Raw genomic sequence first — 26,514 nt, forward strand, 5'->3', positions numbered from 1 at the left:
GGAAGGCTGATAAGCATGATTAGCATGATTAGGAGACGAAGACACTTGATGAGCCGAGTTTTGGTTGATAAAAAATTGATTAAACCTTTGGGATAAAGACTTAACTTCGGTGACTATATCATTAGAATTATTAACTTGATATAAGCCTAAATTCTTCCTTCCACCTACATTTCTACCATTATTAGATGATAAAGATTGGTGCATTGAGTTTTCACTCATGCTCTCATATAAGCACCATACATCAACTTCATGCTTATCAAGATAAGAACCACCCATAGAAGCATCAACCATACCTTTATGGTTGTCCGATAAACTTTTAAAGAAGTATTGAACTAATTGCCATTTAGGGATGTCATGGTGTGGACATTTCCTAAACAAATCATTTAATCGTTCCCATACCTCATGAAACATTTCCCCATCCCTTAGTGAGAATTCATGAATTTCAGTTCTCATTGCATTGGTCTTAGACACTGGATAGTACTTTTTCAAGAACTCTTGTTGCATCTCTACCCAAGTAGTTATAGAAAAAGGTGAAAGGGAAGAGTTTTAACCTCAAAACTTCTTTCGGCATGTCCATGTATTTCACGGTAGAACACAGTTCAAGAAATTCATCCAAATGCTTATAAGGTTCTTCATTGGGTAGCCCATGATAATTAGGAAGCATTTAAATTGTTTGTGGTTTAATCTTATAATGGTGTGCTCTAAATGGAGGGAGTTGAATGCATATTGGTGCAATATACTCATTTGACACATAATGGTCTCTTAAAGCAAGAGGATGATTCACAACCGGTGGCTCTACATAAGCCTTATGATTTACTTGAACAACGGGAGGTGGAGATGGTGGTACAAAGAATGGCCTAGGCATTCCCATTGGAACTTGGCCTTATTGTTGTTGTGAAATGAAAGGTCTAGGCATGCCTAATGATACTTAAATATTATCATGTTGTTAATGCACATTAGGGTGAAGAATGCCTTGTTGGTCGATGTGACCAAGGTCTTCAACATGGTCCTCATTATGGACATCCATTATGAAATGGAGTCACTTGAATTACCCCTTCCCTTGGGATTACGAACAACCAAGATTAAAATTCAATAGGACAAAAGTAGGATTCAAAGACCTACGACCATGCATGCACAATGCAAATTAAAACAAACAACAACCCAACAACTAGCAAATAGCAAACATTTTTCCTCCGCAACAAGTCAATCAATAACAAACCTCCACATACATTAATCCCATACTCCCATGCTTTTAACAAATGCAAGAAATAAATTGCCTCCACTCGAAACGACGATATAACTAAGCAAATAAGAATTTTCTCAACGCGGGCCAATGATTTGACTAAGTAAAAAGAGTTAGGAAAGCTCACAAAAGGTTTTTTAGCAACTTTAAAATATTTTTAGCTTTTAGCCTTGCTTTGCAAATTTTTTTATTTTTATTTTTATGCTTTTTATGTTTTGCTTAGCTTAGCTTGCATTTTTGCTTTGAAGATCCTTTGCTTTTCTTCCTTAGCTCCAAGTACATAGTTAATCAAGAACAAACACAATAAGTAAACAAAATAAAATAAAGTAAAGACAAGATCAAAGGAGTACTAATTCCTAATTAATTCCGAATACGGCGTTGCTCAATCCCCAGCAACGGCGCCAAAACTTGGTGTGTTTAACCTCGGTGTGTGATAAAAATGTGGCCAAATTTAAATTTGTAAAATGCCACTACCATTACTAACTACTAAAGTAGCAAGAGTGAGTAGGGATCGTCCCAAAGGAAATAGAAAGGTATTCTGGAATTAATGTTGGATTAGTAGGTTGAATGATCAAAGAGGGTTTTGCTGGTTGAGTTATATTACAATGTAAAGTAAAGTAGTGCAATGTAAAACAAGTAAAATAAGTGAGATGTAGAGAATGAGAGATGGTTCTTGGGACATAGAGTTCACCACTAAGCATTGCTTTCCTAGACATTCAACATTTGATAAATTAGAGGGATTATTTGTTGTAAACAAAGTGTGTGCAATTAATTGGAATATTAAACTTGGATGGCCAAGTAAGCATACATTGTCTAATCAATCTAGTGAATAACACAACATATCAAATTAAGCCATTAATTATTTCATAAGCCCACAATCAATGCACACTCAAGAATCTAAAGAAATATACTACTTGTACTCATAAGCATGGATCATCAAACAACAAGAATGAAATGTCCACCTATCTAGGAAATTAAGGTAATTAAACTACAACTATTCTAATGATATAAAATTAAACTAATTAAACTAAGGAGGTGGCATAATCCATTAAGAAATAAGTATGAACCATCAAATAAATCACAAGAGTAAACCATTAAACACCATGCCTTGACCTATACTAGACTCAACAATTTAACACACATAGACATGCATCAAATGTAAAAAATCAAGTGTAAAACACATGACCATTCATTCTAACATACATAGACATATGAATAGAATTAAAAGATCAATTGTAAGTATTAAACTACAGAAATCATGTAGAAACAAGATTTATATATATAAGAGGTCAAAACAAGAGTTACAACACAAATCCCCATTAATTACAATCATCAAAGTCTAAGAAGCATGCTTAGGGATATCTCTAACCCCAAGAGAATAGTTTAGCCACTCATGATTGGTGTCATCCAACCCTCAAGGGCTTTCTCCATGGTTGAATTCATCCTCCTCCTTTGGTGTTCTTGGTGGAAACCCTAGAAGAATGGAAGAACTTTCCCAAAATGTATTTTCTCTCTCTAATCTCTAGCCAATTCTCTCTCTAACTAACCAACCTCCTTACTAAAAATAGCCAAATTCCTTATATAGGCAGCTCAAATGTCATACCCAATGGTCAGACCTCATGCACTAGGACCTCCAAATGATTGCACCACGAGCACACCTTCAATTCATCTTGAAATCTGTTTTACGTGCATTTTGAGGTAATTCGATCATCACATGGTTGCTCTGATCGATCGAAGTAAGGCGGTGCATTTATTTGGATAAGGACAAAGGCTGAGATATTTATGGGAAAAGGACAAAAGTGGTTGATGAGGATAAGATCAAAAGGTTCGATCGAACGAATGAAAGTTGGATCGATCGAATAGGAATTTTTTTTCTGAGGATAAGGACAAGGGGTTCGATCCATCATGACATAGTTGGAACAATCGCAATGCGATCGATCATAGCTTCGTTCGATTGATCGGAGATGACTTTTTCACCACTTTGCTTCCACTTTGCTCCTTTCTTCCACTTAACTTTAGATTGCTTCTCCAATGCTTTAATTCAGCTGATTTGACATGTTATACTTAATTAAATAAATACTTGAGAAAATAAATAAATACTTGAGAAAATAAATAAATAAATACTTAATTTATTTATAATTAAATATTAAATTAAGTTATCAAATAATACCTTATTAAACATAGTATATTTTTTACTGTTTTAAGTATGTTTTAGGAGTAAGATGATTGGAAACTATCATGTGTCATTTATCTTTTTTATTTGTTTATTTTTGGAATCTTACTTTAATCATGTGAGTCTATTTGTCATTCTTAACATATTTTTTATTGGTACAAAGATTATTAGGTCGGAGCACACTTTAACATTTGATAGATGATAACAACAATACCATTTGACATATGATACCTTTGAAACAAAAATATAGAAAATTAAAAGAAACATAAGAACATTTGAAATATGATTATTTCAAGGCATCTTTCCAGGCATATTAAAAATAAGGGAAGAAGTAATTTATTTGTTTAGAATATATGGGGATATTGGATAACTGATACGTCGAATCAATTACATGTCCCGATATTTCTAATACTTTTGAATGTACTGGAGAATCGGATTGCAAAAACAAAGAATTAGAAACAATTCTTGTTTGAAGCTTTAAGATCTTCCTACCAAAATGCAGAACATAAATAGCACATTCAAACCAAGTCCATCCAATTTGTAAAATGTTGTAATGCGTGGGGCAATTTCAAAACTTAATGAGTATAAATGTAAAAAAGTATAAATTTAGAGGTATAAAATGTAATAACAAAAAATTTTAGATCCGTCCCAGAACTTGTAGCCTCAAACATTTGCTTTTGAAATGCTGCAACAAAGGAGATATGGCCGTTTTAGTGACAGTTGGTTTATGAAACACCATCGAATCTTTACCTCCAAAGCATCTATGGTATCAAGAAATTATAGAAATGAGCTTTAAAAGAGTGTAAGAAATCCTTAAAATTCTAAAGAATATATTTTTAGATAGAGGCTAGAATTGAATTATATGTCCTTTAAGACAATATTTGCTCCACTTGATGTTGAACGAGTGAATCAATAACCTGAACCCTCATGTCTTATCTGAACCAATAGATTAACTACTCATGCACTCGTTCGAGTTTTATAAGATTTGAATCAAGCCTTGGCAAAATAACTCACTTCTACCAATAATCAAATGAGCTACTTTGAATTCAATTTTGGGTAAAGTGCCAAAAAAAAAAAAAAAAAAAAAAAGCTCCTATTTTATACAAAATGTGCAAATCCCCTTTGGTATTCAAAAGTATTCAAAAAGCACTCCTATATTTGTCAAATTGTGCAAATAAGTACATTCCTTCACTTTAAAGAATAAAAAATCTAAATTACCCTTACCAAAAAATAAAAAAATAAAAAATAATAAAATCTAAAGAAGCAAAATGTCTAAAAAGGACATTTTGCTAAAAACGACATCTTGTAGGCATTACGGCAATGGATTGATATTGGTGTGATCCCATCCACCCTCCCTCTTTGATCAGTCCTTCCTCTCTCTCTTCAATTTCTCTCTTCCAACTCATTCATGAAGGATGGTCTGTTTATATATATATCTATATATATATATAGTAATATATATGTATATAGGGGTAAGTGCAAATAACACCCTTGTATTTTTTAAAATATGCAAATAACATCCTTGTTGTTAAAATTTGACCCCTCTAGTTTCAAAAAGTTACAAATAAGGGCTTCTGACCAAGAAAATTGGCATGTGTCATGCATGTGACCAAAAGTCAGCCTTTAATACCAAAACTATCCTTTTGCGCTACCCAAAATGCCCACAGGGGTTTTTTTGCACACTTTTAAAAATACAGGGGGGTTTTTTAGAAACATAAAAATAATTTTTAAATTTTGTTATTCTCTCCTCTCTAAATAATTAATTTCTAAATATATAATATATATAATAACCAAACTACCCTTTACTCATTTTCTCTCTCATTTCTATATATAATATATATAATAACCTTATTTAATTAATTTTATTTCTATAAATACTCTATATAAAATACACATATTATATATATATATATATATATATATATATATATATATATTATTCATTATATTCATATTTCTCTCTCCTATTAATATTATATCCCTCATTTCTATATATAATAGTCATATATATATATATATATTTCTTTCTCTATATATTTTTTCTTATTTATATTAATTAATTTTCTTTCTATAAATAATCTATATATAATACATATTATATATATATTTCTCTCTTGTATTTAAATTATATCCCTCATTTCTATATATAATACTCATATTTCTATATATATATATATACTACCTCCGTCCCAAAAAAAGTGTCGTGTTTCAGGAACTGGGACAGTTCAATTTGTGAGAGTCACGGTTCCCTAAAAATAACACTTTTTATGGGACGGAGAGAGTATTTTTTTTTTCTTTCTTTACATTTTTTCTTCTTATTTGTATTAATTAATTTTCTTTCTATAAATAATCTATATATAATACACATGATATATATATATATATATATATATATATATAATACTTATTATATTTATATTTATCTCTCCTATTTATATTATATCCTTCATTTCTATATATAATACTCATATTTATGTATTTTATTTATTTTTTCTTTTCCTGTAATGCTTTTCTTTTCATATTTGTATTCTTTATTTATTTTCTTCTCTTAATATAATAAAATTTTGCTTTTCTTATTTTTATTCTTTATTTTTTCTCTCTCTCTAAAGATTCTCTCTCTCTATTTAACTGTTTAGCGGCGTCATCTCCATCGGCGACATCGCCCTTTTCCACTAACGCCCACCCAATTCCCCCACCTCCGCCAAAATTCCGCCGTCGAGCTTAGTTCCATCGCCGCCATCCTCCACTGCTGCTGCCCCACACCTTGTACTTCTTATTTTTGTTCTGACCCACAAAACCCTCCTCTAAAATTCCTTAATCAGAACGGCCAAACAGTCTTCGTTGATGAAAACTCATACTTGGTCTGCAAAATTGAAGAGAAACATCCGAAAATCGAAACCTACTACGTTCAATTCACCACCAAAGTGAGCAATATATACGACCTTCTTCACCACACGAGAGAGCAAATTTGGAAGGAGTGTAGGCTCTTCTTGGACTGCAAATTGGGGATTATATTCTACTTCCCAATCATGTGTACAAAGTGGGTTGGGATGTGATTTTGGTGGATGAGCAAAGTGGGAATTTTTCGGCGGCACCGGGGTAGATGGCCTCGATATTCACCACCGGCGTGCTAGCGAAAAGCAAGTTGAGGAAGTGGCAGAGGAAACACCCATGTATTTGTGCAGGATGTGAATAGGGAGGTAGAGAGATTGCTTCCTTAGAACAAGACTTTCTGTTTGTTTAAATTCAGTCAGGTGGGTTTTTCAATTGTATTCCCACATAAGAAAATGTTTCAGTTTTGAAAAAACCCTAGAATTAATCCTTCAAATCCTGTTCTGGAAGACTGCTTTGGATGGATGGTTGAATATATACTAGCAGCTTGCCTCAGAATTGGCATATGTGGAAATCTTTTTGACTCTGTTTGTGTTGGTTGTGATCTGTGTTTGGTTGGTTGTGATCTGAGGCTGTGAGGCTGTGGTGGCTGTGTTTGGGAAGAAGAAGTATAGCCCTATTTGTGTTTAATTACCTAAAATGATACCGTTTACAATTTTGTATACTATTAGTGTTTCATTACCTATTACGACGCCGTTTAGAATTGTGTCTATTTAGGTAATTTCAAATTCTAGCAATTTATTATTATTATTGTATAAAGAATATTGGGGGCATTTTCGTATATTTACATATCCTTCTGCCAAGAACTCTTTATTTGCACAATTATGAAACTACAGGGGTGGCGTTTGAACAACAGGGGTGGCGTTTGAACATTTTTGAAAATAGAGGGGTATTTTTTGCACTTACCCTTATGTGTGTGTGTATATATATATAGATATATATATTTTTTTAATTTAGTAATAGGTTTGATTGATCCACGGGAATAAACCCAAATATAAGGGTCCTTCCATAGGGAACTAATAAGTGTAATGGGTGGTTTCATGTACCCCTACTCGTAGGAGCTGAGCCAGGATTGTCTTTCAGGGGGCGTAGTGTAATTGATAGGAGGAAAAAAAAAATCGACGCAAACATAGATCAATCTTTTCGCTAAACCAAAATACCAAACACTTGAATAATTCTTTGATTACAGAAAGTGTACCAAAGAGGATGAGGAGTGAGGAGTTTCAGACACTTTTAGATGTAGAGGCTTGAGCTTCTCCCATGCTCTGCCTCGCCTGAATGAAAGCACCACCGAAGGAGATGATGCATTTGGTTTTTTAGCAAGGCGAATTTGTTATAAGCTATGACTAATTTTTAGATAATGGGTTTATTTAAATGATTCCTTGTTCTATGCTATGATTCCCTTGCTTCTTTTTTATTTATTTATTATTTATTTATTTTTTTTAGAGCAAGTGTATCGGCCTATAATATATGCACCATTCAAGTTAGGAGTGCGGCTCGAAAGTGAGATCTCAAGGACTTACTTTTAGCAATCCACTTTTGAACTTTGTAAAAACAGAAAACAATATATTTTATATTATATGACACTTTTAGAAAATAGTAATTCCTTAGGCTCTGGTTAGTGAATGACAAAATCACCCCATCCTATCACTAATTTGTGTCAATTTTTTTATTTTTTATTTTTAAGGGAAGAATATTTGAACTTTCAAAAATGTATGCATATAATAATATAAAAAATTAGAATTTCAGAGGGGGCATGTGCCCCTCCTAGGCACATGCTCCATCCGCCACTGCCTACTAGAATTCTACTGGGAGGCTAATAGGTTTGTTCCCTAACGACGGAGAGTAGCTTAATATAAGAAATAGGAACTTTTTCATTTTTAAATTTTTATTTGGGTTTCGTGAACTGAATTGAAGACAACCACCTATTTTACAAGTTTATGTACGAGGGATTTGGTGATGCTATTAATAATCAAATACTTCTCGTTTCTCATTAGCTGGTCTTCGTTTTGATTGCACGTTTGTTTAGTACTCAAGAATGCCCTATTTTGGTGCTTTCAGCCTTTTCTACACTTATTTGGTTGTGGAAGTGCTCAATGCCCAAATTTTATGGTTTGGCATGGTTTCCTGTATATATATATATATATAGATATATTTGTATACGTATATTCTTTGAATCCTCACAATAGTTATAAGTGAAGATGTCAAATTTTTAATGGATTTGATATGGGGTCATGGTTTCACAAAAAAGATCGTGGATCCGATTCTCCAATCTCCATATCCTCGGCATGTACCTTCTCTCTCTGTATATTTTTTTTCAAAAGTGATGCAGTGGGGCAAAATTGGGTTCCTTTTTTACTTCTTTTCAATAGTGCATGATTCAACTATATATATATATAACATCTATGGTATCAAGAAATTATTGTGGCGGTAAAACACCATCAAATCTTCACCTCCAAATCATCTATGGTATCAAGAAATTGTAGAAATGGGCTTTAAAAGAGAGTGTAAGAAATCCTAAGAGTTCTAAAGAACATGTATTTAGATCGAGGCTAGAATTGAATTATATGTCCATTAAGACAATACATATTTGCTTCACTTGGTGCTACACGAACTCAGGATGTAATGATTTTCCTTTTGTAGCAGCACTCCAAACCAATGGATCAGCGAACCAAACTCCATATTATACATTCTTTGGACCTCTCTCAAACTCAAATGAATTCTTATACTCAAAATTCTTAGGGCCAGTTTGGTTGGGAAGAAATGGAAGGAAAAGAAAAGAAAGGAAATGGAGGGATATGGAGTTTTGTGTTTGGTATAAACTTTTGGAAGGAAAAGAGAGGAAATGGGAAGGATTCCGAGGGATATGTTTAAAGATTGAATAGTTATTTTGTTATCCCTTCAAAAATGGGAGGAAATAGAAGGAAAGGGAGGGAAATGGTTACATTTTTAATTAAATTTTTATAATGCAAAATTTACCCTTATTTTTATAAACAACAACAACCATGGAAAAGGTTTTACCGTTATAGTGGTAAATTTATTAAAATAATTTATTTTCCTTTCATTTTCCAAATACGATTACTATCATTTCTTTTAGTAGTCAACCAAACACAAAGAAAATAAAAATTCTGGGGATTTACGATCGATCGCACATGCATTTACGATCGATCGACAAAGGGCCAATTTTAAGGCTGTTGAAATTTTTTCTAAGTATAGAATTTATGATCGATCGCAAATATTTACGATCGATTCCATGTATTTACGATCGGTTGACATAATGCACAAAACAAATGCCCTAGTTGGTGACCAAACTTTGAATGACCATATCATCTTTGTTTCTAACCCGATTTAGGTCATTCTTAAGTCCAAATTGAAGGATTTTGAACCCTCTTTCCATTAATACTAGTCTCACTTCCTATTTATGCATCTAAATGACCGTTTTACCCTAATAAACCCTAGAGGTCCTGTGTGAACCCGAAGATAAGATCTTCACCTTTTCATGAACCGATGTGTTTAGAAATGACTAGTGTGACTTTATTTTGACTCCTATGACTTAATAAGGTGCACAATGACCATTTTGACCTTAAGAGTCCTCTGGTCGGGATAGTATCGACCCGAGTAACAATTCGGATCCACGGATTCGTGTCGTTACGAAACATGCCTTAATGCATAATTTTCCACATATATACACATATAACTACACCAAGTAGGATAATAGTGAAAATGAAATGGATTCAGGAAATTTCTCAGGCACCAAACCCGAGCGCGGGCCCACACGGGACCTCTCAGGTCCAAAAATCCAAAAAATGGCAAAATAAACTAAAATACATTTCTAAGAGTTCTAAAATTGAATAAATGACCTAAATGACCCTCAGAACTTACACCGCACACAAAGTAATGCACGAAAAATAATTAATATGAAAATAAAAGAAAATACTGAAAAAATTCGAAAAAAATCTAGGACACTACATAAATGATCCTTAGAATAGGTCATGTACTCAATATGACCCATGATATGTAAGAAGGCTAGGAACACAAAAGTTTAAATCACAGCCCTTTAGAGAAGATCGACCGACTTGTGAAACAAGACCAGTTGATTGACAGCCCAATAGAGAGTTGGGTTCTCAATCTTAGTTGTTTCAGTCGACTAAAGGGTCACTGTAGGTAGATCGACAATGGACTTTTGGCTGACCGAAAGCAGTTCATCAGCCAGACGAAAAGCCTTGATTTGAATTGTAACAGCTATTAATGCATTTAATCTTCTCTACCAACCTAGCTTCCAATAGCTATAATGTGCACTTCTCTCTATATATATAAATGGTGCATTGATGTATATGATAGCCAAGATTGAGAGAACATTTGATTAAACACTTCGATCTGTTATGTACGGTCTCTCTAATTCATTAATAGACTTGAGCTTCATTTACTTTTATTTAACACTTCTGCAATTAAGAGCTATCATTTGAGCTTTTATTACTCTCTTCTATTCTCTCTAATTCATTAATAGACTTGAGCTTCATTTACTTCATTTATTACTCGAGTCTTGTGAGTCTTGATTTGCAAATCAATCTTTGTGAGATAGTATTGTATTAAACACTTCCCATATTTATTTCAAAGGGTTGGTATGACCCAAAGAAAGCCTAAGAGAATGAGTTTCTCTTAATAAAGAAATAAAAAGCAAGTCCACTTCATCATTGTAAGGTTTTGCTCTCTACCACAAAGGAGAAGCCTTAGTGGATTTAGGAAAGTCTCAAGAACGATCTTGAGCTGAGGAGTTGGAGTTTCTGAACCTCGCTAAATTGGTTTGTCATAGTTTGCAATCTCTCTTCTCCTATCTCCTTTATTATTGTGCTTTTAATATTTACTCTATCATACATCTTATTGCACAATTTGATAAGTTAATTATTTCATATTGCATATCTATAATCTGAAAAATTGTACCCCCCAAGGTTAATACTTGGGTAACAATACACACACACATATATATATACACACATACTAGTACTATTAACGTGTGACGCACATGATGACAAACTTTTATAATTTTTTGTCAAAAATAATTGGTTTACCTAATAATTAGTCCAATATAATAAGAAACTTAATAATTGTACTAATTACTTACTCAAAATTAAAAAAGAAATTAAAAAAAAAAGGAAATGTTATATGGACTTATTTCTGTTACTCATAGATTGAAGCGCCAGGGACTTCTGTTTTAACCCTTCAAAACTGAGTTGTTCTTGAGAAATACTCGAAATTGATTTTTGGCAAAACAAAATGTACCAATATAATTTGTCAACCTCATAATGGAAAAATATAGGAATGATTATTAGCATGTGAACTTCTAATGCAGAATAAAGTAACATAAAGAATAAAATTTTTACTTTAATTGGCATAAGACGGCCTAAAATTTTTTTGATAGAAAAGAAAAACAATATAAATTTATAAAGATAAACACAGTAGTAATAAAGGGTTTAAATTCTATATGGATCAAGTGCAATTGAGTAGGACCATTAGTTCTAATAATACCAATTCTACCAATAAACATTATTAAGTTTACACAACTTTATGTAAATTATACAATTACTTCTTGTAATATGGTCTTCATGCTAACATGTCATGATGCATCAAGCAATGTAAAGTTGACATTGGCTACCTTTGAGGGTTTATTCATGTACGCATTTTCTTCTACAGTCACAGCTCTAGGATACATCTTATAGAATCAATAAATTTGCGTAATCACCAAAATAGCTTATCATGAGTTATCTCATAATGCAACTTAAAAATCATGTGTCTAATACAATAAAAAAAAAAATTAGATGACAAAAATAAATAAATAAATATATAAAAAAATGGAACCGTAGAAAAAGAAAATTTTGGGAAACTTCGTACCTGTGAAATCAAAGACAGAAACATTAATACAATAAAATGAATATGGATAAGAGATAGAATGGAAAAAAAGGAAGTTTGAATTTATATACACTTTTAAAATAATTGTTTAAAAGTGCAGATAAATAATAGAAATTAAATACATTTTTATAGGGTACTAGAAAAGTTTGCATGTGTTGCACGTCCTAAGAAATGTAACCTTAGAAAAAGAAAATTTTGGGAAACTTCGTACCTGTGAAATCAAAGACTGAAACATTAATACAATAAAATGAATATGGAGAAGAATAGAATTGAAAAAAAAAAGGAAGTTTGAATTTATATACACTGTGACAACCCTGAATTTTTCAACCCAGTGTGTCCTGTGATGACTCGAACCGGATCCAAAATGCGGAAGCAAAAAAAGCAAAATGGCTTTAAGAGATGTACGCCATCCCTAAGGCACCACAATGACTCCCTATGAAGCCACGAAATTCAAATGAATAAAGTGCGGAAGCAAAACAAAGACAAGTCCTTAGAGATGTACGTCATCCTTAGGGCACAAGAATGGACTCTCAAAGAGTTTTGAGGCTCAACAGAAATAAAATGAAGAGAAGGGCATCAAAACCCAACAAGAGAAGAGCCAGGGGTAAAATGGTTATTTTACCCTAAGAGGAAGGAATTTAACTTCAATAAGTTAAATTAGATCTAAAAAATCTTAAAACATCCTTTGGTAACTTCACATGAAGTCCCAAGGCCAAAGGAAGAGAAATCCCAGATGAACCCTATCCCGGTTCAAACCAAATCTGACACCCTCTCACTAAAACAAGGATATCTTGAGCTAGGAGACAAATCTAAAACTGAAACTAGCACCATTGGAAAGATAATGAAAAATTAATGAATTTAGACTCAAGAATCACCTGATTCGGAGTCCGGACGGAAGAGATATGAAAATAAGAACAAATGGTATTCTCCGGTTTAGAGATACCCTGATCCTATCTCACTAAAACTTGAATAACTTGAGTTATGGATGAAATCTAAAGGTCTAATTGGTACCATTGGAAATCTTATTTCGACGCGGTTAGTTTAGACACAAGAACGGACCAATTCAGAATTAAAGGCCCTCTGAAAGAAAGTGTCAGGAGCAGGAACAGAGCCTCGTGGGCGCCCGCCCAAAAGCTGCGGGGCCCCGCCAAATGTGGCAGAACCTCGCGGGCACCTGCCAGAATGCTGCGAGGGCCCGCCAAATGAAGCAATGGCGCGAACTGGAACCCTCAAAATGCAGAAACAAGGTAAGGAAACCAAGTCTAATGAACCTAGACAACATGAATGATCATTTGCAAGTGTTTGGAACATACTTAAGGGTACAATCCAATCAATCAAGGAAAATAAACAAAAGATGGCTCTAAGGCCTCATAGCATGTCATTTACAAATTAGGTTCAATCCTTGAAATTCAATATATTCCATAAACAAATTATGAAGTTAAACCAACATACATATCATATAAGTGTCCTTGGCCATTGGCCTCATTACATACATATCTAAAGAGAGTCAAAAAGTGCACTTAAGTGCACACTACATAGTTTCAACATTAGATACATGTTTTGTTAAAATAAACAAAAATAGAGCATGATATGCTAACAAGTGCATATTCCAACATAACAAAAATGCTCCAAGTAGACTAGCAATCCTAAGAGTGTTGTACATCCCACAACAATACTTCTTTACCTGAAAAACAACCCAAACAACTAAAGTGAGTAATCAAATTACTCGTAGGATGTGGTGCATGCGCATACCCTATAGTTTCAAGTATAATATGAACCAAACATAAACCATCACAAGGGTGCATTCCACCTAACGTCTATGTTTTCAAGGCACTTTAAGGAATCATCTCAAGCTATACTAGTGTTTGAAATGATAAACACATGGCATCCATGTATACATAAATAAGTACACTAATACATTTAAACCAAGATTTTCTAAATCACAAGCTACAAGAAATCCATGATCCACAACTTGGAAAGTAATGCAAAATCAAATAATGGAAAGACTAGGATATGTGGCCACGAGACCATACAAGTTATTTTAAGTAATTACGACCCACAAGGTACTACCTAGTGTGCACTATGACTTAGGAGAATTCCTATTCTCCGTACTAGAGCCAAACCCTAGCCATCAAGCATTTCATATCCTTACAAGCTTCCAAAGATCAACAAGTTCATGACAATTGTACCATCTCAATGCATGAAACTACCTACCAAGCACAAGTAGGGTAAAACCACACAACCCATGTCTTAAGGTTACATGTCTAAAGTGACAAGTTAATGATACTACACATCATGTTATATCAACTTACTATCAATGCAGGCCATAATTGTAAATCATGCATTATAGTAACCTACCTACAAGTAATTATAAGTGCCACACACAAGATTTTTATACTATGTTTTCAATGACATCTACATTATTTAACATCATAAGTGTAATCTCAAGATATCCATAATAAATCCTCAATGAAATCACAAGTATTAGGCAAATTATTAAACAATAACCTACCTATACAATTTAATGATCATATGCATGCTTTAATCCACAAATCCTAAATCAAGCATATATAATCTCTATTTACATGCTAGTACAAGAATTTAAAAGGCATGTAATCAATATATCAAGCTCCAATATATATAAAACCCAGAGAGAATAAACATACAACCACCCCTACCTCACAAGAGGATTGTCCCTCTTGAATCCAATGAAAGCAAAGAAATTTCAAGTTTTCCTTCTAGGGTTATGAAGAGAAGGATGAGGCAAGACTTTTATATTCCAAGCTCAAGGATCTAAGGCAAGTGGAAGGGCACCAAAATGAAGCTTTAAACCTTGAATCAAGCTTTGCTCCAATGGTGGTCAAGTTAGGGTTTGAGAGGAAAAGATGAAAAATGAATAAAATGAAATCAAACCCTAAGTTAAAGGTGGTGGGATTCTCCACTCACTAGGTGCTCTTGCATTACCTCTCTCACACACACTTGTAAGACTTAATCTTGTGCTTACACTTGTCACTAATCTAAGGCTCCTTCCTACACTAAATCCCTAGCCTACACTTGTCATGAATCTAAGCCAACATGTGTTCCACTCCTAAGCCAACAAATGGGTGAATCTCCACCCTCCATGTGTCATCAAACTAAGTCCCCAAGTGATTCCACCACAATGCCAACAAGTGGCTCCATGAGAATGTGACACTTGTCAAATTTTCCAATAATTGCAAAAAGGTCATTTTTGAAAATATCTTCCAAAATAAATTACAAAATGGTCCCTAAGACGAAAAATAATTACTTTATTTAATTATGCAAAAACCCCTCAAGTTTAGAGTAATTACCAAAAGTGATGCATTTATGCCCTTTACAAGAAAAGTAAACATTTAACATGCTTTTCTACAAAAGTGAAAATATAGATATCATGGAAATGAAATATTATGGAGGTATAAAAAGCCAGAATCAAATCCGAGTGCAAAAAGTGAGGTTATGCAAAGAAAAATGAAAAATGACTAAAGGACGAGGGAAAAGACGAAAAAAGAAAATTACAAAAAAAAAGAGAAAGAAAGTAAAATGACCGGGTCATTACATACACTTTTAAAATAATTGTTTAAAAGTGCATATAAATAATTGAAATTAAATACATTTTTATAGGGTACTAAAAAAGTTTGCATGCGTTGCACGTGCTGAGAAATGTTTATGAATATATATATATATATATATATATATATATATATATATTTATTTATTTATTTATTTATTTCCTATCACTTTGAATCAATTTTTATTTAGGTTGATGTTAACAATGTTTGTAAATGTATCACTGAGTTTTTTTTAAAGAGAATCAAACTTTACAAGTTCTAAAAATACTCTCAAACTTTACAAACATGTATAAATGAGTTATTTCACAAACATGTATAAGAAATAGAATTTTAGTTAGATACGTACGAAAGAGTAGTAGTTGCATTATTAAAATAAAAATAGGCATCACTATAGTATTGGTCTTTAATTGGATTCTATTAGTATAAGCATTCAATTTAGTAGTTCAAATATTTTATTCTATTTGGAGTATAGATATGTCAATTTTTAACGTAAGTGGAAGCTAGGTTTGTTTATAATGAATGATAAACTATTTTGAATCTACAAAGTAAGATATAAATTTAGAGAAAATATGATATTGTATTGAATAATTGAATAAATTAATTAATTATTCTCTTTGCAACAAACATATTTATAATAAAAGAAAACTAAAAACATAAAGAGACCAATAGCAAAAGGAAAATAACACTAAAAATAAAGTTTCTCTAAATTTTTTGAAAAAATATGATAAGAAATATACTCAATAAAAACTGCTAAATCTAAAATTTGAGATCAATCCAACTTTGATTAGGGCTTGTAAAAGATCCCCAAATAAACAAACCTTCTATAACGTAATAAAAAATGATTTCGGAATCAAAGGACCAATTGGCCCAGTAGTATCACTCCTTCCTCCTTAAAGGGGAGGTCAGGGGTTCGAACCTCAATAGAGGTAGGGTGTGTGTGTAATTGCTTAAACTTCCAAAAAAAAAAAAAAAAAAAAAAAAAAAAAACACAATTTTGAAGTCCCTCTCCCTTTTGATAATAGAAAAATGAACCATGTTTAGTCTTGTAGAATTCTCTATCAGAAATATAAATTTTAAGAACATTTAATTTTTGCAAAAGCATTGGGATGAAAAATAATATATTACACAAATACATATTTGTTGAATTGCTGAATACATATTTCTAGTTAATTTAGTCATCCTACATTCACATCATCCTCATACTTGAATAACTTTGGTTGTATGATATCATCCATGCCATGTTCTTATTTTAAGGCATGTTAAGTGTCAAATTTTCAAATTGCAAAGAAAATAAAACGTGAATAACATTTCTGATATACATTGTTAAAATGTATGTGTGTTCATATACATGGAATAATATGTATATGTGTTCATACACACACACAGACACACACACACACATACATATATATATATATAGAGAGAGAGATGTGTGTGTAAGAAAATTGTTTTTGTGAATGTATTATATTTAATCTTAAAAAGTTAAAAACATTCAAATGGAATTCTATAAATATGGCCTAGAGTTCCAGGACATAATTTATTTTCCCTAAATGGGATGTTTTCATTAAAAATAAAAACTTAATGAGTACTTGTTCGAAAGTCATACGTATTCGACTGCATTTATGTGAATGTCCCGATGTTGAGTCATTTCCTATCCACATAAATGCAGTTGGATAGGTATGACTTTTGAACGGTGTATGACGGCTTATGGGAGTACAAAACTAAATGGAGGCATGCCCCCATAATTACATACAAAACAGAAATGAAGAATGAGTTCTCTGATATGATTGGAGTCCTGCATTCTCTTTTATGATAGAAACTTCTGCAACCCTAGGAAACAAGTAGTCCTAAAGGCAACAAAAATCTCTTTTAGACTAGTATCACCTACATTACACAACTAGTATAATTTATATAATATGTCTATAGTATATTGTGAAAGAAGACCTCCTACAAACTCTCAAACAGTTTTGAAAAGGGTACAGTTGGATGGAGATAAGGTCTCCTAGAATTTATCTTGGAGTTTGAAAACAAGAGGATCGTGATCTACATATTTGAAGAGAGAAAAAGTCTCCTATAATCTCTCCCAGAAGTTTCATACATGTTTTGTAATTGTTCTATATATATGTGTGTAACACCAACAGAATAAAATATAGAGAAAAATATTGCTGAGTTTCTTTACCATCTCTATCCTTTTTTCACATGATATCAGAGCCTTAGTTGAATTGATTCAACTATATATATATCTATATCTATATATATATATATATATATATATATATATATATATATTCACTGCACTCTTTTGTTTTTCCTTTTTCAAAGTATTATGGCACCAACAGAAGTAGCTAACCAGTATCCATATCCAGTGGGACTTAATGTTGCAAATTTTGTCTCGTTAAAGCTGAACCATTCTAACTATCTGTTGTGGAAGACACAGATGAGTGCTTTGATTAAAAGTCAGAATTTACAGGGATTTCTTGATGGAGAGATTCGTATGCCCAAAGAGTTCACAACGGTCCCAGAAGGCACAGAGGGATCAAAAGAAGTCCTGAATCAGGAATTCGTCTAGTGGAGGCGTTCCAATCGCCGTTTGCGCGGATGGGTGACTGCAACACTAACTGAAGAAGTGCTTGGCATTGTTGTAGGGCTCGAAACTTCAGCTAGTGTGTGGACAGCCCTAGAAAATGCTTTTGCACAAGACTCTCAAGAAAGGGAGTTTCAACTCACTCAAGAACTTGCATTGACTCGAAAGGGTGAAGGTACGTTACAAGATTACATCTGAAAATTCAAAAATATTTGTGATGATCTTTTAGCTATTGGAAGCCGATTCCTGATAAAAGCAAAGTTTTCTGGCTACTACAAGGTCTCGGTCATGGGTATGAGACTTTTGTTACCACCATACTAAAACCACCAGTACCTTCCTATAACGATATTATTCCACTTCTACAAAGCCATGAAGCACGTTTACGCTTTTATGGAACTGCAAGTCAACCACAAATGGCCTATGTTGCTAAACGTGGCCAGAATAGACAAATAGGTTATGGCAATAATCGTTTTAACTCAAGAGGTCATGGATTTGTTCAAGGAAATAGATTCAATGGTGGAGATGACATCAAACAATATGAAGCAGACAACCGTCAACATTATAGCAAAATTGCTCCAGGAAACAAGTCTAAAATTCAATAGCCCGATGGGAGACCTGAAGTAATGATTTGTCAAATTTGTGGAAAGAAAAATCATACGGCCTTAAAGTGTTGGAATCGCTTCAACCATGCATTTCATGCAGAAGATATTCCTCAAACACTTGCAGCCTTTCAAATTGCAAATGATCACGACAATGAATGGTATCCTGACACTGGTGCAATCTCCCATATGACTGGAAATCTGGGTAAGTTGTTCAATCTAAAATCTTATAAAGGAAATGATGGTATTATGATTGGCAATGGTGAACAACTTGCTATTACTCATATTGGTGATTCTATAATGAAGACACCTTCTATTTCTTTCAAATTGGAAAATGTTCTACTTGTTTCGGACATACAGAAAGACCTTTTATCTGTTAGTCAACTTACTTTTGAGTTCCCATACATATTTGAATTTTCTTCTGGTGGTTGCATAATTAAGGACAGGAGCACGGGTCAAGTAGTAGCCACGGGGAATAGAAGAGGAGATCTATATGCCATGGATGATGTTAAAGCAGTTTTCTTTTCAACTCGTCATAGGACATCATCTCAAGACATTTGGCATTAACGATTGGGCCATCTTCACCACTAAATTACTCAGTATCTCTCTCAACATAATTTTATCAAGTCTTCAACTAAAAATAAAGCTAATTCCATTTGTGCTAGTTGTCAAATGGGTAAAGCTTGTAGGCTTCCTTTTGTTCATTCAAGTAATTTATGTAGTGGACCTTTCATGAAAGTTCACTCTGACTTATGGGGACCTTTTCGAATTCGCTCCACTCACAATTTTAAATATTAGGTGATTTTCACTGATGATTGCACTCGATTTACATGGTTATATCCCATGAAGAAAAAATCTAAATTTTTGCAGTGCTTTATTCATTTTCATAACTATGTGAATTGTCAATTTGGAAGAAAAATTCAAATTTTCCAATCTGATGGTGGTGGTGAATATGATTCTACTGGTTTTCACACTACACTTGATAACCTTGGAATTAGGCACCAAGTATCTTATCCAGCCACTCAACAACAAAATGGTACTGCCGAAAGAAAGCATAGACATATTCGGGAACTTGGTGTGACAATGATGCTTCATGCTCGTATTCCAAAGAGGTACTGGATTGATCGTTTTGCTACTACGGTGTTTCTAAGTAATCGTTTACCTATAACAACATTAAAGATGGATTCCCCTTATGCAAAATTATTTGGTGATCAACCAGATTTCTCATTCCTCCAGGTTCTTGGTTGCAGATGTTTCCCTTATCTTGGTAACTATGCCAAGGATAAGCTTGACCCAAAGTCTTTACCATGTGTATTTTTGGGTTACAGTAATAAATATAAGGGTTATCATTGTCTTTATCCTCCTACAGGTCAGATATTTATTTCACGACATGTGGTATATGATGAGACCACCCTACCATTTGCAGACCCAGCTTCTCTCTACAAGACAGATCACGTAAAGGGGGAGTTAAGTGTGTTTCAAGAGGAGGTGAAATACCTTTAATTTTCAAAATGATATAGTTGGAATTTCAATTCAATTTTCTTTGAATTATGTGCTTATTTGCTTAATTGGTTTCAATGTGCATTTTATTTGACTGTTTATTTCATGTGTATGTTAATTGGTTATTTATTTGATGTGCGTTTTAGGTTTTGTTTATTTACCTTTTTGATTAATTGGTTTATTGTTTTATTTGATTTATCTGGTTTAATTTAATTTTAGGTTTGAGTGTAATTGTTTAATTATTGTATTTTGATTTAAATTTTATTTAAGGATGGACATGTACAGTAGTAATGGACCAACCGTTTGGGGTCACATGGATTACTTGGATTTATGGAGATGGGTACAATTAATACACATGGATAGTTAAACATATATATATGGGTATATATGTATATAAGGTTTATTTAATAATTAATTATAATTAATGATTAAGTTAGGGCACTGTTCATTATATAAATATAATGTAGTTTTAGGGTTTTATATAGATATAATTATGAGTTCACGTTGTAGCCGACTTAGATATATTTGATTTTATTTTTCTTTCTCCTTAGGTAATTAAAATTAGGTTTTAGTATAAGCCTATATAAGTATAACACTAGACGTCGGTTTAGGGTTTTGGGAGAAATCAGCAGAACCTTATTCTGAGACAGAGAGCAACTTGAGAGAAAAACTGAGAGAACCAGTTAGGATGTCGGCTGTGGCCTAAAGGTTGTACCAAGGAGGAAAGAAAGGATGGCTTGTGGGATTAAACCCGAGCAGTAGGAGGATTACCGGTAGTTGGCAGTCATTGAAGAATTTAGAGACGACGTTGAAAGGTTTCAAACCGAAACCTAAAGGCAAGTTTCATTCTATCTCCTTCCTATAAACTTGTGTTCTGTGCATTCTTTATAGTCTCCAGGGATTAATTTAACTTTTAAAACAGATAGTTGGATTGCATGCTATTTTTTAAAACTGATCCAGATTTTATGTCAATTTTAAACTACAACAGTTTTATGTAAATTGTGAAATCTTGAATTGTGTTACCTAATTAGAGGTTTTCAATTGAAATTTGTGATGTATGTTGCGTTGTATACATGCTGGGAATGTGTTGGGATCTAGTTCAGACACCTAGTAACCCTAGCAATGGAAGACAGAGGGTCTGGAACACGCCGGAGAAGGAATAAATGGAGGCTGGGAGAGTGGAGGCGGCTCCACCCTTCATTAGAGGCGGCTCCATTGAAGTGGAGCTGGCTCCACAAGGTGTAGAGGCGGCTCTAAGGGGAGTGGAGACGGCTCTACCTTAAATTGGAGCCGGCTCCTCTTTTGTAAATACACAATAAATGTATTTCTTTGACGTTTTTGAGATTTCAGGGCTCCAGTGTTGTTTTAAACTTGGTTGGATGGTTTTAAATGATTTAATTAAGTAGGATAATACTCAAGAATGATTAATTCATGCTAGGAACTTGAACATCATGAGATTTAAAATTAAATTTGCATGCGGTTTACGGCTTGAAAGAATTTAAATTGCTTGTCGCAATGTTTAAGCAAATTAAATGGAGGGGTTTTGAAATGATATATATAACATATTTAAATCCTAGGAATGTTGGTTTCTGCTGTGGTTATGGACATCATGAACTTTAGATATTAAATTGCATGCTGTTGGGAGTTGTAGAAGCTTTAGTTGTTGGTTCTGATTTGGCAAACTAAATGGACTGGTACGGAAGTATTTTGGGATTTCATATAATGTGCTTAGCTTTTTTTCTCTGTGTATCATTATATTATGCTCTGGATTTATATTGGAGGATTAAATGGACGTCATGAAATTTGAATATTAATTTACATGCCATCAAGGATTGAGGAGGATTTAATTGCTAGGTTTGTTTTAGCAAATTAAATGGACTAGTGCGATGGTAATCCTTAGAATTTTAGCATTGTGCTCTGTTTATAATTATGAATATCATGCTATGGATGTAAATTGATGAACTGCTAAAATTTATGTTCTGTCAATTATATGGATATGGATGATTTAAATTGCTTTTGTACTTTAGTAATTTAAATAGAGAATATATGATTGGAATCATATACTGGATGCATAATGGAACCTTGCATATATCTGACTTCTATTATGCTTGTCTCTGGATGTATTTGATGTTCAATTGAGTGTGCATCATTTATGGATCATTTGCATTATATGCACCGGTATGGGACGGTGGCATATTATGGATGGATTAGATAAAAACTCTAAGTCCTACCTATTCATACATAAGGAATAGATGAACTAAAACAGTTAAATCCTACATGGATGCATGTCTTGTCAACTAAAATAGTTGAACGACATATTGGAAGTATTGTTTTATCTTCTGAACTTAGGAAATGGATTTAATTATAATATTTAAATCCTAATTAAATGTCGTGTTTTGACAACGAACAGTTGAGTGGCACTTCATTGGTTTTGGATGGAATTTATATATATATTTATGTTACCATGATATGAGCTTGAATCTCAAGATCGATGGTTAGGGAGCGTATATGCATTGGGATGCATAACTGGCTATGATGGTTTGATGTGTACCCTGCTAGGTCTAGGTACTCGTGCCCACTTGAGGTGCAATTTGCATGATGCCTACTAGTCAGGTTGAAACGGGCTTGTAGTCTAGTGAGAGTCCTGTAGTGTGGATATATTTATATTTATGTTTACGGACTATTTAGTTATTACCAAGCTATCTATGATGTATCTGCGTATCGGGTTTATGTATGGATTGTAGTAGGATGGAACTTGCATGTGGGCCTGACCCACTCTTATTTTTCAGGTATTTGTCAGTACTAAGCTTAGAGCTTAATCGTGATGAAGTAGATACAGACACTCACTCTTCCGACTACATAGGATTTCCTTTCTTATTTTAGTTTTGGATTTTGGTTTTGTATTTTATTTACATTTGGTGATTATTAGGGGTCCACTTGATGGATTCCGAGTTGTACAGATTGGAAAGATTAAGTTATATTGATGTTTATTCGTTTAAGGATTTTTCATATTAGAATTCTTTTCAGCTTATTATTTTATCTTTTAATTCTTTTGTATTCTTGCTTGTTTATATATTAATTGTCTGGTATCTCTCAGATATGTGCTCGGCCTTGATCACCCGTGGCTCTAGAATCGAGGGGTATCACAGTTGGTATCAGAGCACTCCAGGTTCTAGTGTCCTTAGGAGTGTCTTTCGTTATGTGACTTCCGCGTTGCGTCTCTTATAACTTAAAGCTATATTAGGATTCGTTCTACTCTATTTACGGTTCGTTAAGAGGAACAGATGTCAATTATATTCCATGGTTATGGAATGGTTGACAGTAGTAGGAGGATGGGGTCCAAGGCAAATGCAATACAGACCCAAAGGAGTAAAGGAGTACGGTATCGAGTTCTTTGCCAGAAATATAACTTAGGATCAAAGGTTTAGTTCCGGTTGGCGCTACTTTTAAAAGTATAAGCAAAGGAAGGATTTAGGAGTGTGTTGTGGGTCACCGTATAACGGGACCAACACGACTTCAGTTATTCTTATTAAGGAGACAAACGAGGAATAGGTGTACGAAGAGGATCCTAATGGAGGGGTTGTAGTGTACCTAGGGAAGAGGGTACTAAATCTTGAGGATGAAGGATCGCACAAGTGGGATCTTATTCGCTAGTAATATGGCGAATGATACTAGTAGAGTTAGTGTTGATCAACCTCTATATTATTAAATTTTCATGTTACCTTCAAAAGAGGTAGATACAAGTGCTCTTCGGAAGTTTAGGATCGGATGCAGTTCATATCGGAACGAAGTAATGATTTTATATCACGTTCTGGAGAGTATGGGGATTTGGTTGTGACGTTCTAAGTTGCTTATTAAAGCTACGTTAGACGGTTTACATTTCGCGTATATGGAGGAAGAGGGTTGAGCTTTTGGTATTTGTTTAGGCCAATGGATTTTGTTTATAAGCTATATTTAAAGGATATGTTTCGAGGTTAGATGATTACCTATGAAACTTTAAAAGGAAATTGCGAACCAATCTAGTAAGCCAATCTATTGGACTTAGACATGCGTAATTATGGTATGTTTTAAGGATGGGATAATTAGAACCAGCAGTACGAGTCAAATAATCTAGTACGATTGGTTGGATATATCATAATGCCACGATGATTTATCGGAGGTACTGACTTTGCTGAACATCTTCTTGGAAAATTCAAAAGTTGTTCCCAAGTCGGCAGTAGGATTTTGTACTGATTTACGTACTTATTGGAATGACACCGACTGAGGGTAGTAAACGAACTAACTATTCATCAGTTTATTCTTAATCAAGCATTTTATTCATGAGGGTGTGTCATTCGTAGGAGTTGCCGGAGTTGCATATTGAGGAGGAAGCAAAGTCTCTTAATTTGCACAAATAATATGGAAATTTTTTTTTCTTTTAGGTCACAATTCGCAATAAATAGTTGTTGTTAGGAATTGTTGACTTTTTGGAGGATAGAAAGATTGCATATTCTTTTGCAGTTAGACAAGAAGTCTAAGAGATACTTCCTTATGTTAGAGATGTAGGATGTCAAAGACGTGAAGTTGAGACCGAACACCTAAATACAGAGGAGGTGCACAATGTATATGGAAAGGTTGTAGCTAGTTGACTTTTAATCAATAGAATTACCGATTGACTTTCTATATCGGTAAGTTTATCACGGATTAGAATGTATGGATTTAGTTGTAGAATTTGCTTTTGCCGATGCTCCAAATTAACTAATGGGTGTAGATGAAAGCTAGTGGTACTAGACTACCGGTACTTTCTGTAGATAAATTGGAAGGAGGATGTAAGGACTGAGGTTCACAACTCTTAGTTCTTTATTTGTCCTGGTGAAAACATAATGCTTCACGGAATGAAATGGATGTTTGTAGGACAGGTAGGAGGTGGGACACAGAGATTTTGTTTCAAAGTCTTTTATCTAGTAGATAATTCAGATGGACCATCAGAGATCGCTAGATCCCTACAGCCAATTCTCATACTAGAGTGGGAATGACATAGTAGTTTCCACGGATTTAGTTGAGAGATTGCTTATTCTACACAAGGGTTAGGATTCTGGTTGAGATATTGTTTGACTGATAAAACTAGATCAGTTTTATTTTGTTTATTTTGGGACTTGTAAGATATTGGTTTACACAAATAGCACGGATCACGAGACGGCTTAGATGGATAGGTGTGGTGATTCACACTTTGTATTAAGTTTCGTCTAGTGGAAGTAATAGGGATGAGGATGATTTTTTTCAACCGATATGATAATTGAACCTTCAGTGGTTATTGTGAAATCAGCTGGGTTTTAGTATGTGTACAAAAATAACACCTGTTGTTATCAAGGAAATTGAAGAGGGCAACTTAGAATATTGGAGCTGACCCTAGAGGGGGTGGTACCTTACTCAGATGAGCTTAGGGTACTGAAGGAGGATTAGTGGTTTGTCTTAATGATGCTAGGAAGATCCGAATGACTGGGATGTAAAATTCATAAATTTTACGGTCCAGACAAATGGTTATGAGTTACATCAGGACATACCCTAGTAGTTCTAGTGAGCGGTACCGATAGGGACTTGTACATAACTGTCTCTAAGTGTATCACTAGTTAGTAAGGGGGAAAATTGATACTTGGATATCATTGGAGGTTCTAACCACTTCCTATATCAAAATGGGAGTCAGACTAATCAGGAGTGGATGGTTGGTCGAAATTACCAACATTGGCTGGAATTTTAATTCTATATGGATTAAGTGTAGTGGATAAATCAAGTTTGCTTATGGATATGACCTCCAGTAGTATTTACTTGGGAGTTTCTTATCAGTTCTACATTGCACTGATAACGGAGTTATAACTTGTGGTTATTCATTATAGTGAATACAAGGTGCTATATCAAAGGAATCTTCTACAGGTGTTGGAGCAACAATTATGCTTTGCTTCTCTAGGCCGGAGATTTGATCGAGTCATTATATTTGATCATGAAGGATATGCTTCAGATATATATCCTAGATGTGCATGGGTAATTGCTAG

General features: G+C 33.8%; 1 non-coding gene and 1 pseudogene across 1 annotated transcript; both read left to right on the forward strand.

Annotated features, from left to right (window-relative positions):
- Nucleotides 1-349: 349 nt before the first annotated feature.
- Nucleotides 350-456, forward strand: LOC132297734 (small nucleolar RNA R71). The gene has a single exon (XR_009479392.1). It is a non-coding gene; the product is annotated as a small nucleolar RNA R71 (small nucleolar RNA).
- A 249-nt stretch (nt 457-705) lies between these two features.
- LOC132296502 (protein IRX15-LIKE-like) lies at nt 706-6,637 on the forward strand (annotated as a pseudogene).
- The last annotated feature ends 19,877 nt before the right edge of the window (nt 6,638-26,514 follow it).

This window comes from Cornus florida, unplaced genomic scaffold, assembly GCF_030987335.1.
Source record: "Cornus florida cultivar Cherokee Brave unplaced genomic scaffold, ASM3098733v1 CherokeeBrave_3.0.0_Hap2_Chr02, whole genome shotgun sequence".
NCBI lineage: Eukaryota > Viridiplantae > Streptophyta > Magnoliopsida > Cornales > Cornaceae > Cornus > Cornus florida.